This window comes from Lipophrys pholis, assembly GCF_963383615.2.
Source record: "Lipophrys pholis genome assembly, chromosome: 20".
Lineage (NCBI taxonomy): Eukaryota > Metazoa > Chordata > Actinopteri > Blenniiformes > Blenniidae > Lipophrys > Lipophrys pholis.
In genome coordinates this window covers 6550759-6569668 of record NC_137648.1, presented here as the reverse complement: position 1 = coordinate 6569668, position 18910 = coordinate 6550759, and positions in this window count along the sequence as shown.

The window sequence follows — 18910 nt, the reverse complement described above, 5'->3', positions numbered from 1 at the left end:
ATTTTCCTCAGAAAAAGGAAGACAACCCCATTACTTTCCTGAGGTGTGAGTGTCAGGATGTACCCACACTGTGCTTCAGTGTGTTGCTGCTCTCACACCTGATGACAAAGCTGATCAGAAGGTGCCCAGGGACAATTCAGGGGCTCAGGCTCCCAAAATAGTGTTGGCACCCAGCGGACAATATCCATCTTCAGACACTCCTGCTGCAGAGGCAATCTTGGACTCTGGCCCTCTGTGCATATGTTAATGCTGCTGGTAAGGTCTCTCCCTAAACCTAAAGCATGTTGATACAATCATGTGACATGGTGGTTAGCACTTTCACCCTACAGTGAGAAAATGCTCAGTTCCAGTCTTGGGTATGGGGAATTTTTGTGTGGGTTATCTCCAGGTTTTTTTTTTAATTCCATCATCTAAAAAGATGCATTTGAGGTTAACTGGTGACGATATATTGCAGGTGTAAATGTGGGTGTGTTTGACAGTTGTGTATATCCATGGTCTACCCTGCTCCCAGTCAGCTGGGATCGGCTCCAGCATCCTGCAATCTTTGATTGGAGTTGCACGGTACATTAGATGAATTGAAGTATTTTATTTGCTGTTTCCTGTTTAAGTTTCAAGTGCAGAACCTATTCCTCAGATTTCCAAGATAAGGACTTATCATCTTCTCTCCCTGCCTCCTTATTATATCCTATCCCAGAGATTGGCCTGCTACTCACTACTCTGTGCTGCGTCGGTTTTACAGCAGGTAGTGCAGACTTTGAAGGTGGCACACTGACTTTGAGAATGCATGTGGGAGTGGGAAACCTCAGTACTCTTTTCAACTAACAGGCTCCTGCTAATCTGTTGTACAGAGTGATTTAAATGGACCGGGGATGTACACACACACACACACACACACACACACACACACATCCACAAAATCCTACACCAATACACAACCACCCGCACACAAGTACCGAGGCTTAGCCGCTCACTTTCTTGGTACTGTACAATGAACTCCCATGGCGCCTGAAACCCTCAGCGTTTCCTGAAACTTGCTCTGCTTTCCCCCCAAAATTTCATAAACACAACAAAGATGTGGAGCTGAAGAGATTTTTAAATGTCATTTTCTTTGCAAAGGCAAAGCCTATTACAGATCTTACAGTCTGAAGGGACGTCAATAATATCCGCGCCAAAATACAAGGCGGCGCCCACAGCTTGTTATTGATTATCAGTGGTGCTGGGTCGTCTGACAACTTTACAAGCACCAACACCACACGTTTGTGATGGGTAAACTCGGAGATAAAGCAGCCCTGCCATATAGGAATTATTCAAATGAAGCTTATCTGGCCCACTGTACGCAACAGTAGCCCTGGTGAATTCAACAGCAGCTTTCAGTTTAGCTAGAAACTGTATCTGACTGAATAGTAGTGAAGCAGCAGGAGCATCTTTTGAGAAATAATTCGCTCAACGGCAGTCTCGAATCTGCCATTTTTAATTAAGGAAGTCTATCATTCGGCCGGAGATAACTATTGTGCTGTGTCGGCCTCACCTAAATTTGTAATTGTAATCAGTTTCTGGGGAAAGGCGACATCCAAGCCCGGAACCTTACATTGCATTTGCTGCACACACAGAACTAAACAGGCAGAACAACAGAGCGATTCGTCACGCACGTTCTGCTCTGTTTGCTGTCTCGTTCCCAGTCAAATTTCACGATTGCTCGTCGTCCGGATGCAATACAATTCCTGCACTTTCAGAAAGCATGCCAGCGTCACACTCTTGCACTATTGCATGCAAAAGTAGTCACAAGGGGTGAAACAATTTGTCGCACATGTATAACAGTCATTCTTGGCTGCATGAGCTGATGAGCAAATTGGACATTCACCTTCTACTTAGTGTCATTCTAATGACACTACCAGTGCTGTTTCTTTTTGTCAGTCTAACAGGGGACAACGCTAAAGCGGATAAACACTTAGGCTAATGCCTCCTGCCCAGTGGGACTCAAATTAACCTTATTAGTGATGCATTGAGCAGTGTGTTGGCCTAAAAAAACACAATTTATTTGTCATTCGAGGTGCCTTGTAGTTCATTAAGCAGGACCCAGTTACAAGACAGGGTCGCTCTAAGCACGGGCGAATTTTGAGCTGCTCTTTATGCTACATTAGCTGTCTGGGTCTCTGGTGATAGACTGCCTTTATCCTTGTCCTGCACCTGGAGCCAGTGGGAAAATAACTCCATCAAATGATAACCCGTAAACTACCCGTGGCTTCGGTTTTGTTGAGGTGCTTTTGTTTGTTTTTTAATCCAGCATGGCATTTCTCCCCCTGTATCAGAGCATCCTAAATTACACGTAAAATGAGGTATAAAATATTTGAAGAAAATTATTAAAAAAAAACAAAAAACTGCACGAGTGGATGAACTTAATGTTTTTTGCACTTATGTTGACTCTATGTGAAAGAAACAAGAAAATATATCGCAATATGTTTGTCTAATGCTCGATTTCTGGAATACTTAATTAGTGATTCATATGATACAGCATAAAATTAAAACCTTTTAAAAGTCCACAATTTTTTGGATTGTCCATTTAAAGTTCTGCGAATGGATAACAGATATTATCACCAGAACAGTGACATTAAATAGTCATATTTGAAAAGTCAGAGGAAAACACTGAAAAATCATTAAAAAGTTAAGTTTTGTTATATACATATATCTTTGTGAACATGCAATGGAAATAGTTTTTAAACATTCCATATTAACCAATATATTCTTTCATTTTGCTGTTGACTACAACTATTAGGTTATGATATCTAAAAAAATCAAATACTAGCAATACATGGAGAAATAGAGCTTTGGGCCTGAGCTTCGACAGTTTGGAAACAAACCAACAGTTTAAAAATGGCATAACAGCTCAAAATTATGAATAAAACCTCTGAAGTAGAAAAGGTGAGTAATTGTGCAAGATCTGAGAGACTGTTTAAATTCTGTGTGTCAACCATTGAACTTGAAATTCCTTCCTTATTAGACAGGATTTTGCATGCTATTTCTCGACCATCAATGAAAATCTCAAGCTTTAAGAAAATTACTACCAGAAATCAATAAGAAAGAAAGAAATGAACGTTTTCACTCGTGTGCTCATCATTATAGCAATCCATAGTATGAAGATGTGATCACAGACATTCACTGATGTGTCACAAATTTGTATCATCAAAAACACATTAGTGTTAAAGAACAGCCAGATATTCAGGTTGAAGCTATCCTCGAAAAAGGCGGGGCCAGACTCTCTCACTAAATGCACATTTTTAGGAATGAAAATAAACCCAGGTCGCTTGAATATATTTATTCTTATAAGAGGGTTAAAATAAAAATGTGCAGTTCAAAAACCATCTGAAAGGTTCATGTGTGGGAAAATGTTGTCACAATTGAATGTCTCTTTAAAGCACATAGCTAGCTCATTGACCATCTACTGATCTACTGTACTTTGATTTGCACATAAGAGGCGTTGTGAGCTACATTATATAGCGTGGACACCAGTCTGGTGCCCCTCTCAATGAAAACCTGCAAGGCCAGTGAACACCAACAAACATGTCTGACCATCTGCGGTGCCTGCAGTGTTGCTCATCGGTTGATGCCTCCTCGTGATCTAAAAGTCACATTTCGCATGGCGATTGATTTCAGGCCAACTTTTTTACAAACACTCAGCACTAATTTTCCTTTGAACTGCTCCACATTCATCTCTCTCATGTCTGTTCAGTGCTGCAACTCATCTGTCAATCACTGTGGCTTTATCCATCCAGCAATTAATCTCAGCCCAAGAGGGGCAGCTGCACTGTCTATGAACTTAAATGTCTGATGGACTGCTGTGCCTGGTCTGCAGATTTCTGCTCCAGTACTGAGCAGAGTTGTGAGTTTTCTTTTTTCCCCCCATTATTTCAAACACTGTTTTTCTGGGTGTCTTCTGCATTATTTTTACTTGCACCCTCCCATCCAGGCAATTATGTTTGTAAGAAGCACTGATGAGCTGTTTCACAGCGCCTGAGCTGACATACCCTCTGCAATCTGGTCTGTGTGTGAGGTCCCAAGCCCTTTGGTTTAACTGAGTGTGTAATTCGTCATTTGACCTCATTAGCCACTTGGTAGGGGGGGGTGCCATGAACACTTTGGAGTGACACTCTGCGGGCAATAACACCAGTGGGGGAGTTGGTGTCACAAATGTCACACTGCTACCAAAACATTGGTTTTTTTCTCTTTTTTTGATGTTTGAGGATTGAAGCCAGAATAACTGCTGACATAGATACCACCCGACATTTCCTCTCATCACTCAAGTAAGGGGTCAGATAATATGCCTATATTTAATGTTAAGTAATTAGAAATGCTGTTGTAGTGGGATGGATTACCGTAATATATAATGCTATTACGAAATTCGTCTTAGTGTTTTGGCTGCTGCCTTCATAGGTCAACACAGCAGATCATCGGTCTCCATCTTATCCTCTCTATTGGCCTATCAACTATTCCATCAAACATCTTCATATCCACCTGAGCCACTTCCATGAATCTTCTGAGGTCTTCCACTTCTCCGCCTGCCCGGCAGCTCCGTCTCCAATATTCTTTTCATCCACTATTTCTTAACACATGTCAAAACCATGTTAGCATGTAGCCTCAATGGATTTATATTTAAGCTATTTACAAAAACAAAAACAAACTTTTTTTTGGATGTCAGAGGTTTTGTTAGGTCACCAAAGGTTTGCCTTGCACTCAGACCAAACATCAATAGACCAGACAAAAAAGAATCACAAATGTCAGTGAGTCAGCTGTCAAACAGCATGAGGCTGTTATCTTGTTTATAATAATGCAATATACTGGATACCTATTAGTCACAACCTTATGGGCACTCTTCTGATATTGTGTAGGTCCAACATTTCCTGCCAAAACAGCCTTGTATTGTAAAAGCATGAACTACGCTTAACCTCCAAAAGTACACTGTGGTATCTGCCACCAAGATATTAACATCAAGTCCTTTATTTCCTGTAAATTATGAGCAGGGGCCTCTACTGCACCAGCTGTATCATTCAGCCTTGGATGATCATGATCCTGTCACTGAGTCATCGCTGCATTTAACTCGGGGAAATTGACAGTGAGACCTCCACAGGCCTCTGTTCAGTCATAGCCCTCAAACATTCACCAGAACCATAAAACAACAACCACAAAAACACACTTAAGTAAGTGCTGTTAAACGTAATCCCTCATACACGATATTGTGTGACTTTGATCTATAAAACAGTGACCACAACCACAGCCACATTTAAGACGTGTTTAAAAATAAATTTCACATCAAACAATTACCTGAAGGGACAAAACATGTTCTGAGGGCTCTTCTGTTGATGGCACATAAGATGATTACAGTAAATTGACTGAAACCTCTCCCACCCACCTTGGACCAGTGGATACACAGACTAAGAACTGTGCACTTTATGGAAAACCTGACAGCAAAACTACAACTCAAGGTGGATGTCTACTTGGAAAGATGCACCCCTGTAAAGAAATACTGAACATGTCTGACACTGGTTGACTGAGGCTGTATTCATAATATGTGAAGAGGACTCTCTCTCCCCTCTCAACTGTGTATTCGTATATAATAATGTTAATGTTATGAAACCTATTGCCAAGGGTTTGCATTAATAAATGTGAAAACAAAAAAGATGAAAGGACAGAAAATACAGCTCAAAGAAGATTTGTTGTCCAACTTTTTAAGAGCTAGCATTTGCATCAGTTAATTTTGGCAGGTATAATCAATACGATCTGCTTGAAACAAACGTTCTTTTAAGAACTCAGTTGGTTGGTTAAAATGGAAAAACTGTTATTATAAAATCACCATGACACATGAACAGTAACCTGCATCTTCCTGCTTCTGAATATCAGAATCTTTCCTTGGAAATAAGCTTGAAAGTTCAAAACAATGGCCAAAATGGTAAAGATCTCAGTGTCAGCTGAAATATTCAGTTAAGGTCATTCAGTTCATAACTAGTGCAACATTTATAATGCATTTTTTTTTTCTATTCCCTCATCACCGACTGCAGAGGTGTAAAAACGTCCTCATCTCATGTTCGCAGGGCCCCACTGTAAGCTGGCATGGATGGAGATCATTTCTGCTGAAATGCCAGGTAAGCTCCGTGTACTGGGGAGAGATGACCTTTTATACTTGCCCCACTGTTTGAACACAGACTGTGAGTGCTGAGACTGCCTCACCCTTAAACGTCTCTGCTTCATTTCCACATTGTCAGTCGCCACAGTGTTTGCGCAAGGTCTATTTCACTCAGTTTTACTGCCGTCAGTGATGCTGCTTTTGGAGAAATTTTAGGTGAAAAGTCAAGATAAAAAAAAAGAGATTTAGTTTTTTAAATTAAGAGTATAATTCAGGTAAGTCATATATATATATATATATATATATATATATATATATATATATATATATATATATATATATGTATTGAGGTATAAATATTAGAAGCTGTTTTCTTTAATTTAGATAAATTGCTTTGTCATCCACCTCACAGACACTGCAACTGCGGAGGGTGTGTGATGTGCCAACGAGTGCATACCAACTTGTTCACTCATGCAGTCAAGTTGATGAAATATGACAAATTTAGCTTTCTCGGGAAAATGACAACACTTGCGTCTATATTCAAAGAAATGATTTCATCATAAATGTCAAGAGAAGAGAGAAATGGTTATGACACGATTCAAATTTGAATCTTATCAGTTCAATTTTGTGGAGAACGAAATCTGAACTTGTGCACGCAAATTGCAGAGGTCAAATGTAATTTTCTCTAGATATTAATTGTTATATTTGGTATACACATTATCTGCAAGGTAGAGGTGACATTTGTATTCCTGCAAAATCTAGTAATCGGTATAAACACAAAAGTACTGACTCTCAATTCAGAGGCTGAAGAGTCATTGAAGGCCGATAGCACCAGTTTCCTATTTCAGTGGTCTCTATAAGTGCAGCCCACTAATTGTGTCCTTTGTTTCCAAGATACGGAAAGACCCAACAGTTGTAGTCCCAAGATTTATAGTGCTAAGGAAAGGGAAATTGAATAGGCAATATTCTGAGCTGGCATAAGTTCAGTGGGTGGCTGGTGAAGGTTGGTGCAAGGTTAGAGGTTCCATCCCCATGAGAGTAATGGAGGTTGAGCATCTTGCATGGCAGGCAGTGCCATTGGTGTGTAAGTATGAAGCACATTGAGATGACTGATGAGTCCATTCTCAGCTCCACCTGGCATTCAGCCAAGGTACCTGAAAAAAAACAAAAAAACACTTTCAAGTATTAGAATTAGTTTTCAATACTGACACTGGTCACATTATACTATATGTTTAGATATACATTATAGACATACATTGTATTTCTCATCACTGTTCAACATCTTTTAGACAACGCTTCTCCTAAAACCTTGATTCACCAGAATATCAATGCCAAAACATTTTGGACTCTTTCTGCACCAAAAATCAATGGAATCTGCAATACTCTGTGTTCTGCACTTGTTCCATCCCGCCCGACTACCAAAGCCACAATCTAAAAATCCCCCGGCCTTTTCCCTCTCCCTGTCTCCCATCAGTAGATTCTGGTCACCGCCAGAAAGATAAAGACAAATCCTCCACCTCTTTTCCTCTGCTCTGGTCAACATCTCTGCAGTAGTTCCTTTGATTATCACCACAATCAATTGGTCCCTCCAGTCCCGTTATGTTCGATCGCCACTACTGTAAAAACCCAGTCTCACACTGGATGTTTTCACAGTTTACTGTCTCGAAGCAAACCTCCCATTCCTTTCAACGGCTCGGTAGAAAGTTATCGACACACAACTTCATTATCACATCAAATTGAACCAACTGACCGAAAAGTTTCAGCTCGGGTTCTGGACAGCACACAGTACTGAAAGGGCTTTGATTAGAGTCACCAAAGGTCTTGTGATGACAGCAGACATTGGCTCACCCATGCTCCTCATCATCCTCAATCAATGTACAACTTTTGACAATGCCGATCACAACATGCCCCTCCACTGCCTCCGCCACATCCTGGGGCTCCGTAAAACTGTTCTGGTTCCAGCTCAACTCCACAAACATTACTCAATATATCGGCCTCTGTGAGGCCATATCAAGTGCTCACACTGCCACCCGTGGAGTCCCTCAAGGGTCAGTACTTGGCCCCATCTTTTTCACCCTATACACCCTATACATTTCATTCTCTCCATTGGCCAAGTTCTCTGCTACTATAGAATCTCCTTCCACTTCTATGTTGATGACAGTCAACTTTACATAAAAAAATGCTCCAAATTATTCTTCTGCATTACAATTCATCTCACCACTCTCTACACTCACCCTCTGCCCGAAGGATATAAAGGCTTTGATGAACCTTCTGCAACTGAACCAGTCTTATGTTCCCTCCAGTGGATCCCTGTCCCTGCAAGAATATATTGTAACATACTACTACTACTACTAATAATAATATTAATGCATTTTGTTTATAGTGCGCTTTAGATCTGTGAATCTGAAAGTGCTACAAAAACAACAATATAAAACACTTAAAACTGTAATAAATATCATTGACAACTCTGGAAGTGAATTCCATAGGTGGGGAGCAGCAGAACAGAAAGCCCGGTCACCCATGGTGGTGAGTTTAGTCATTGGGAGGTGTGATGAAGCATTGAAGCGGAGGGAGCACGTTGTGGTGAGTGAGGTGAGCAGTGCCTTGAGGGCGACGGCAGCAGCCAGAAACTGTCCAGAGCCCAACACAGCAATGTGCACATAACAGACCAAAAAAATCACACAAAAAAAAACACCCCAGAAAACCTGGGATGAAATCAACAGATCAATAATGTCAAAAATGGAAATCAATGACGGCAGCCTAACTGCGCCAGCGTCTACCCTCCATAAGATGCCAAAATCTGCCTCTTCATCCTCCAGCACATCCACGATAACACCCTTCCCTATCTCAAGAAGCTGCTTATCCCACACACACCACAACAGGCTCCTCATCATCATCTTCACATCCCCAGGAACAAACTCACCACCATGGGAGGATGAACCTTTTGTTCAGCGGCTTCCTGTTTGTGGAATTCAATTCCAGGCCACTTGAGAGTACCGCAGACTCTAAGGTCTTTCCAAAACAAGAAAGAAGGAAAAAATAGAACTCAAAGCTTCTCAGTTTCATTGTGTTTGTGATGTGGATTGACTTTAACTATCGCTATCAACTATCACTGAAGTAGTTCATCATTAATAAATCACCCGAGAGTCATGCAAGTCCATTGAACAGTTCTTTAAATGAACGATTCGAACAACCCCAGTTTACTGCGGGCTCCTTTTGTTTTCCCCCATGTTTCACAAAGATGCATAAAAAACTTCTTCATTGAAATGGTTGGATTTGTGTGCGTGTGTGTGTGTGTGTGCGTGCGTGCTCGACTGCTCAAGCAAAAATGTCTACCCCCCCCCCCCCCCCCCCCCACCACCACCACCACCACCACCACAATGTCCATTACATTTTATTTATTTCATGCATTACCAAAGTGATATCACAGTGTGCTATTTTGTAAAGTAACTGCAAGGCCGAAAATGCCCCATAGACCGTCTCATTTCATTAACTTTACTGACCACCCTGCCTTCAGTGGATCTTTCTTATTAAGGCTGGATAGATCTGAACAATACAGCCCCTGAATTGAGACACACCAATAGATAATTGTTTGCTTTTGGGCATTTTGGGAAGTCTCAGTCAAAACAAATCAACGTCAGTAAAACCAACCGAAACAATTTGCAGACAAAACTGTGCAAATCAGCCGGATGTGAATAATAACAGATATAAAGCAATTACAAAATTATTTGGTTAATACAAAAAGCTAAATCCGTTTCTCTTAACTTTATCATCAAAAACATTTTCCAGCCCCTGGTGGTCACACTCACACTTTTTCTTATGACTAAAATGCCTTTATGTACGCCAAAAACAAATTAGAGGTAAACATAGTTTCTTTCTGGACATTCTTCAGGGAAAACCTTTCCAGTGTTGAATAAGGATGAATACCATTGTTTTCACTGTGAGCCACACATGTCGTTTAGGATTTCTTGTAGGAATTATTATCAAAAATATACACATACTGTCTCAGACAGATAAAAGTACAACATCTCTCTGTAACCTTGGCCAACTGTTTGGAGAGCCTAACTTCCGACACATTTGCTCTCAGCATACTTGTGTGTATTTTGCCACTTTCTGTAATACTTAGTGACATGTGATTTCATATTCCAGAACAAGGTCGACAACAAGCTAAGGGCATTTTATTATCATTATTATTATATATATATTTTTTTACGATAAGCAATTTTTAGAGGGTGAAAAAATAGAATGTATGGCGTGTAAAAATGAATACGCACTATTTGATGCAGTTAAAATGGCTAAACTAGATCAATAGAGCAATTTTGTCATGTTGTTTTTCATGCAGGAAATAAAAATATAAGTCTCCATTGAATAAACAACAGTTATTACTCAATTAAAAGCAGATACTTGGTCTCTTGAAGCCAACAGAAAATAGTCAAGACAAGAAGTGAAAAAGAAATAAGATGATTTTCTTTTAACATCAGCCAATCGAGCTTACAGATGGGAGGAGTGGATTAGAGTATATATTGCCACTCACCTCACCTATCGAGCGAAAACTTATGCTGTACAGTTCTTCTAAAATGATCCACCTCAGTGCTAAAAGCTGCTTTTCTTCTCAAAGAGAGAAGTGAAAGCCACATCCTGAGGTTATTATTGATGGCAGCGGTTGTTACACCTCAGAAAACATAAACCTTTCAAACAACTGGTTACAAATGGACTCAAACACCACTTCAATTTTATCCGCCTTGCAGAAGCTTGTGCTGTTAAAAAAAAAATCCAAAACTTTGATAATGACAGATCAACACAAACAAAACAAATCCATGTGTGTACAGCAAATTTAGACCTCCAAATAACTAATGTAACGTCATCTGAACTTACTTACGACAGTGTTTTCAAGTGAAAACGGAAGACTTTCGTTGCGTTTTGCGGTTCCGTTTACAGGACTACGGTGTTTTGAACCACTGATAATGCAACTTTTTGAAAACAACTTCCCCGGTGGACATTTTTGAAAACACTTTGGCTCCGTCTCTGTTTCATTTCAACTTTTTGAAATTGCTCCAAATTCACATCAGTGTAAACAGCAAAAAAGCGCAATCTTTTTTTGACAGGCTGCTACTGAGCATGCGCACCACGTCTATGTTAAATACTTCTTCTACGCATGTGTGAGTAGATGGACAATAACAACAAAGTTTTTCTCCAGGTTGTCATAACCCCCAGTCCATATTTTCATGGGACTTGGTAGTTTTACAGCCGAGTGTCACCTGAAACAACAATCCAACTTGGAGTTACGGATGTCTGTGTATTCACCATTGTTCATGTTAACAGCATTTTGTTCTTTGTGCATATGTGTGTGATTTCATGACAAAAAAACAAATAAATCAACAGCACCCACTAGTGGCCCAACATGCAGAATAGAAAATGTTGTCAGTCTTGCTGTGTAAATGAACATAGTTTTCAAAACGTTGGCATGTAAACGTGTAATGTTTCTGAAATGAAATCGCAAAAAATATGTTTTTTTCACTTGAAATGAAAAGAATCTCAATCATTTATCAGACTGAGCGGCAGTGTGCTCAGCTAACGCTGCCATTCAAAATAGAAAAAAGGTTGTTACGCAGAAATTACTTTCACAAATAAGTTTACTTAAAATTTTTATCAACTAGTTGGAAGCTCAACCTATTTTTAAAACGGTAACTAGTCACTGTAATGAATCAGGAATGTGTTCTCAATGTCGTAGATGCACTTATCGTGTCTCCAGTTTATCTTCCTCACCAGATCATAGAGTACTAATCAATTGTATTCCCATTTATCGCAAGCTATAAAATGCAGATACAAACACAGTGTAAGAAGAATCTCACTTCCCTCCAAACACATTTTCTGTTGCGCATTTGTCAGAGCCAATTTCACACACACACACACACACACACACACACACACACACACACACACACACACACACACACACACACACACACACACACACACACACACACACACACACACACACACACACACACACACACACACACACACAGACACGTCTACATTCTGTGCCTTTGTGTTGGCTTGAAACATTGCAACATTGCACTGAATGAAGAGTAAACAACAAATGTTTTCACAGGATTTCTTTTAGTAAATAAGGAAACAAAAGGACACCACGCCATATGGATCCGTGGGTGAATCATAGGCCTGCCCAAATGGTGCAATATGGCAGTTAAATAATTCATCTCAGGAGGGGGGCTCTTGCCATATTGCCCAATTTCCAATATGAACACTAGAAGAGATCCCGGTAAGAGTAATTTTTTTCTGGAATCTGTCCTATGTAAATAGACTGATGGTTTTTCAATTTTCTGCACTGTTGCCCAGCTGTTTGTTCTGTATTAACAAAAGAGTTTGCTCTTAATCCCTAGTAAGAGGGTATGTCCTACTCACTGGTATGCCCGCTTGTTTTATTGGAAGAGCTGGCCTTTATAACCCACAAACATAATGTGAGACAAAGAGTACGGCAGTGTATACTGCCATTCGACTGGAGGCTGACTTCACGTGCACCAGTCAACATTTCATCCTGAAGCCTTTTTTAAACGTGCATCATAAAAATCTTGCCTCATCCTCGTTCACGTAATTTATTACACTTTCTTGGTAACACTGTGACATGGTGATGCAGTGCGACATTATCTGTGTAATTTGTAAGTAATAGATTCTTTGTCAACCTCATTGCATTCGTGCCATTAGGCTGATCAGCGTTATCTCATCACTGCAGCTCTTAAATGCTGAGGCACCAAGCAGCAGCGCAGCGGAGGCAGTGTGGGATAGCAAAATAAAGGAGAGGAAGTGGGGGAAGGGTTGGGAGCAGAGTGGAGGAGAGAAGACGAAAGGGAAGGAGAAGAGAGAGATGATTAATGATGACTGTAGAGAAGATGGCCAAGGTGGTTAGAGAAATTAACAGAGGCTTAGCCAGCAGCAGACCGCAGGGAGTGGAAAAGCTCTTCACAGGCCCCACCACCTCGGACCCAAGCGTGTGTGTGTGTGTGTGTGTGTGTGTGTGTGTGTGTGTGTGTGTGTGTGTGTGTGTGTGTGTGTGTGTGTGTGTGTGTGTGTGTGTGTGTGTGTGTGTGTGTGTGTGTGTGTGTGTGTGTGTGTGTGTGTGTGTGTGTGTGTGTGTGTGTGTGTGTGTGTGTGTGTGTGACCACAAACATTGCTGCATTTGCTAGATGCAAATGGCTTCCTGCGATGCAGCTGCAGACGTACTGGAGCCATTGAAAGGTGGCCACGTGATGATATGTGATGTCTTTTCAATAAATATCATTCAGACCAGAACCTGGCTACTGTCATTCTCCCATTTTAGACCAAGAACAACAGTCTACCATTTACTAAACGTCTTCAGAAATTCTGCATAGAATACCAAAAGCAACAGACTGCACATCCATCATTTGATTCATGTAAACTGGAACTAAATCTAGTCGGAACAAAACAAAAGCAAAGCATTAAAAGATTGGGGGAAGAAACTGTCAATTAATTTATAACTTAATATTTCATTTTTCCAAATATTGGGCAAAGACACCACGTTTTTGTACAATATAGGGTCAAAATTTGATTTATTTGATGCTTTCTTCAATAGATTTTTGTCATGTTAAATAGTCACTTTTAGTTCCTGAAATACATCAATAAAAATAATTCATGTGCAAGTGCAATTAATGCATTTATACATAGAGAAGTAATCTAAGAGACTTTGATCTTGTAATTATATAATAATATTAATAAAGATAAATTGACTAACTGCAATTCAAACAATACATTTTGCGCATGAATGCAAAAATTGTGCATGTTTCTCACAAACCAATCTGTCCAGCTATTAGTATTCTCTTAGAAGTGAAACCACTTCACCATTGTTACTGTGCTAATATGCCGAGTTTCATACCGTCTCCATACTTATATCAGTATCGACACATGTTGTAGGAGTTCATGTTATGATATTGGTTTCCAATTAAAAAGAAATCCGACACAATAACAAACCTTGACTTTGCATGTTAAAAACTATTGAGTTTGGTGTAAAAACAGATACTGATCTGGTGTCATAACACTCGAGCTGAAATCAATCGAAATAAGCACAAATTGGACTGGTCAAACAATCAATGCAGACAGAAATCCCTTTTAACCACCTCCGGGAAAAAATCTATGATTTTTGCTGTGCTGCAAGACATATAAGTCTGGTGTTTTAATCAATCGTCCTGAGCATTCAATGAAAGCTCGTCATGAAAGCATCTGGATCCCTGCAGAGTGGAGGAAGATGGTGCTGTGTCAGGAACAGATACGATTTTTTTTTTTTTTTTGCTTGTTAAGAGGAGACATTAATTGCTCAGAGAATACTCTGATGAGAGAACAGAACATTTATGTTGTAAAACCCACACATATTTAGCAACTGATGAACATCTGAGCAGTTAAACCATTTGTAATTATGCTCTTAATGTAATCGGAAAATTAGATCATACTCTGAAAATAGCGACTGAGGAACTATTTTTCTTATCCTAAAAAGTACTCTAAAATGTCCAAATACTATGTTATCCAAGTTCCATAAAGAATAAATGGATGGGTGCACGTTGTGTTTTAAAGTTAAAAATAGGGCTTCACACAAACACCGATACTCACTGAATATCAAATTACTGTACAAATCCTTCATGTTTCAAAGTCAAGCCCATTTAATCTATGCTTCAGTGCTGCGAGTAACAGGAAAATTTACACTCTCGAGAGCAGCAGTGTGAGTTATTTATTATTCCAGTTTGATTTAAGAGTTGGCCCCAAATTAATGTAAAAGGTTATTTGTTAATTGCTTGTTTGGGCTGTTTCTGTTGCCTTAATATTGACAACTCTGAACCCACGAGACAACAGTAGCCTCTGTGGTCCCCGCCACTCGCTCTCTGTAATGAATTGGTGTCATTTATGTCCGAATGTTTCCAGCAGTTGAATACTGACAGATAGGTCAGGCCACAGGCCCGCTCACGCCACCAGGGACCGTGTGCTTACACTATTTGAGACATGCAGTCAAAAGGTTCCAATTAAATTCTCACTCATACACAAACAACCTGTTTACTGCTTAATTCATTCCCCACAGCGGTGCAGGCGCAGAGAGGGAGCCGGCACAAAACGTTGTCAGCTGCTGTGCTTTGGCCGGGTTGTTCACAGTCATTGACTTCGACTCTGGCTGCAGGTGCAGCAGCACGTAACACAACATGCGGTGGTACGAACAGCAAATACAGCCAGGAAGGCAAATAATATCCCTCCCTGGACCTCGCGACACTTCCAGATCAACGTGGCAGAACCAATGTTGAATTGACAACAAACTGACTTTGGGTTTGGCAAAAAATCATGCTGGCGTTATAACTCTCATCCTAGAGAGGGAAGGAACTGCCTGACATGTTTCAGACGTCTTCTTCCTCCAAAACACCAAGTCACTGAGTCAATATTTCTTGCTCCACATGGCTTGACGATGAGCAAATTATTCAGATTTGGCATTTTGGAGTAGAGGGAGATGATGGGAGCTCCCGAGGACCAGAGTTGGAGACCACAGGTTCAAAGGTTGGCAGGAAAATTCATTAGTTTCTTGTAAATATTCAATTCCTTTTGAAAAATTATATATATGCCTGTAAATTAAATTTTTCAACTGGAATTTCATTTTTTTTTCTTTTACTTAAGACAAAGTACAGATATTAGTAAAAAAAACATCTACAAAATTAGAGGTTTTGAAATGTTGCTTTAAATGCAAAAAAAGAGTGAAAAATACATTTTGACCTTAAGGGATAAACAATGCTTTGCTTGAGGAATGTTAATTTAGGTGGGAATGTCATGTGTTAATACACACTGTATACTTACCATTCCTAAAATACCCAGTCCATATTCTCCGAGAGTCAACCGTAATAGCAATCCAACTTCCTCATCTGTACACACGAATATCCGTGTATTCACCATTGTTAATGTTCATGTGTGTGGTTTTGTTACAAAAATAATCAACAGCACCCACTAGTGGCTCTACAGATATAATACATAGTTTTTCGCCATTTCTGTGTGAACAGATAGTCTTCAAAACGTTGCGATGTAAATCAAGCCTTTGATTAGTGTCGGGGCAAAATTATTTTCTAAATGAAATACATCATTACAACTTCATATAAATCACTTTTAATAATATTTAAAACTTTATTTTCAAGACCTTATATGAGGGTGGTATTATATCATGTTAAAAGTAAGAATATAAAACACAAAATGTAATGAGTACAAGCTAAAAGCTATACAATAGATCATAGTGATAGGTATAGTAAATACAGAATGAGCAATACACAAAGTAAACGCCCCCTCTGACCACCCACCAGGGAAACCTGAAGACTTTCAAGTGTTTTTTTCCTGTGTACCACAAACCGAGATTTTCACCAGTTAAGAACTCACTGACAGCCTATGAAGTTTAAAAAGCTGATAAGCTGAGAAAATATGGTCCTATTAAACTGTGTCGCCTCCTGTGTTGGCTCTTCCTCCGGCTCGTTGCTCTGCGTTGCGTTCAAACTCCCGTCAATTGAACCGAACCACAGTACATTTGCAAGCGTACCAAGTCCTGCTCATCCAGCAGAGTTTGATGCACACCAGCGTGCAGATGGCTGTGTTTACACTTCCACATTTGGATCACACAAGCGCCGCAATCAGGCCAGGGTCTATTTCAACCGGACCAAATGCAAGGGGTGAATACACCCTTGAGGGACTTTTAGGCCACAAACTAAATATACCGCTGCAGTAAAATATAGCTTTTGAGCTTCATTTTGCACTCAATAAACTTCATAAATAGAATAAGGGCATTCAGATGTTGAAGATTGGAGGGACAAGTGTAGGTGTGCATTTAGTTTTCTGCCATTTCGGTTGGTGGATTGCTGGGAGCAATATAGAGTGAGTGCCTGAGAAGGCTGCTTTAGGAGAGAATCAAGCCTGACAAGTCACTAAAATGAAAGGTTGGTTTGTTGATGTTGTTGTTGACTTTGTTTGCATGGTATTTAAAGCATGACTGGTCATTCTAAGCAGAAAAGAGATTATTTCTTTCAGGCATAAACAATGACAGGACAGAAGTTAAAGCTTTTGTTAATATTGCACAGGCTTTGAGACCAAGGATAACCCGATAAGACATTTATGAATATGCTTCAATATCAAAACAGCCAATAAACACACAAATTAAAGGGAAAGCAAGTCTGAGCGTGCATCCATCCCTTTTCAAGAAAAAAAAAGAACTTTGCTTTCCAAGCAGACTTTCCAGGAACATTTCTTAGGTTTTTGTCGGACCTCGTTTCTCAGCACATAGAGGTTAAACTACACACCAAAGGAGACCAGACCTTATTTAGCTACAGAAGGAGCCTGGGTCCATTTCCGGCCTGAATATGTTTATTCAGTTCTGGGGACTCTTTGGCTGTAATCAGCTTGCATAAATCTCTTTGATGATAGCCACAAGAACATCTGCTGGAGCAATAAAAAAAAAAAAAAAAAAAAAAAAAAAATCGAGGGAGGCAATAAAATGTCTGGCTGAACATATGCTAATGGAAATGTGAGTTGTTCTGAAAAAGTTTGTCCTGAAGTAATTGCCACAGTGTGACTCTGTCAGAACAAAAATTCATATGAGAATTTCTGAGTTTAGCCGACATGGTTATATCTGTTTCAGTGAGTTGCATGGTGAGGTAGCTTTGTGGGAGCTTTGTCCACCAAGAATTCCTCCCTTTTCTCATCTTTCCTTCTTGTTCTTTTCATTACCGTCACACGGTTACAAACACATATGTGTCCATGAGTTTGATGGATGACTGCACGCTGCTTACCTTTGTCTGTAAAGTCAGGGGTGAAAGGTACCAGTGATTTACGGAACGTATCTGTTTGTGTGTATGTGTATATGATGTCTTTATACTAATTAAAGATACGGCTGTCTGGTGATGTAGTGGTTCGCATTTCTACGCCACAGCAAGGATATCTATGATTGGATTCTAAGCCTTTCCTGTTTTTCGCAGATATGCTTATTGCATTAATCTCTAAACTGACCTTAAACTTGAATGTGAATAGTGGCCTGCCTCTCTGCGTTAGCTTTGTGACTAGTGGTCCGGATGTGCCCTGCCTTTCACCCTATGTCAGTTGGGATCAGCCCCAGTGCTGCTGCAAGGGGTGAATGCAGACAACAATAAAAAAACAACAACATAGTCTTCACTCAGTATTTAGTCTCTTTTCATGCCCTAAACTGCAAAAACATAACCTGCACAAGCACATGCGAAATATTCTGTATTGAAAACAAAGGAATAAAAAAGCTGAATATACAAAATGAAAAGCTGGCACCATTGATTTTTAACAATTTACAGCTAACTGTGTTAAGCTCTGGATTCAGTACATTCCATCATCTGTATATGTGTAATGTTCCACTTGGTATTCTGTGTTATTTGCACAGTTACTTGCTCTTTTGTTAGGATCATGTCCTGATTTTGTTCTCTTTGATGACTCCTATTGTAATCAGCTTATTGAAACTGTGCGCCGTCTTGGCCTCGTCCTCGCTGGCAAAACAACCACTGCTCGGTAAAGAAAAATACACCACGTTATTTTATTTATTTATTTAGGAATGTTGTCACCGACGCGTGTTCATTCTGTATTACTGCAGATGCGGCCTATCGGCTCCGTAATGATTCCCTTTCCACATGTTGCAGAAACATTTCTGTAAATGAGAATCTTTCAAATTGTGACTCTCAGATTGATCCTGCTGGGTTAATACATGAGTAGCTAGTGTGGATATGTAACATTTATTGA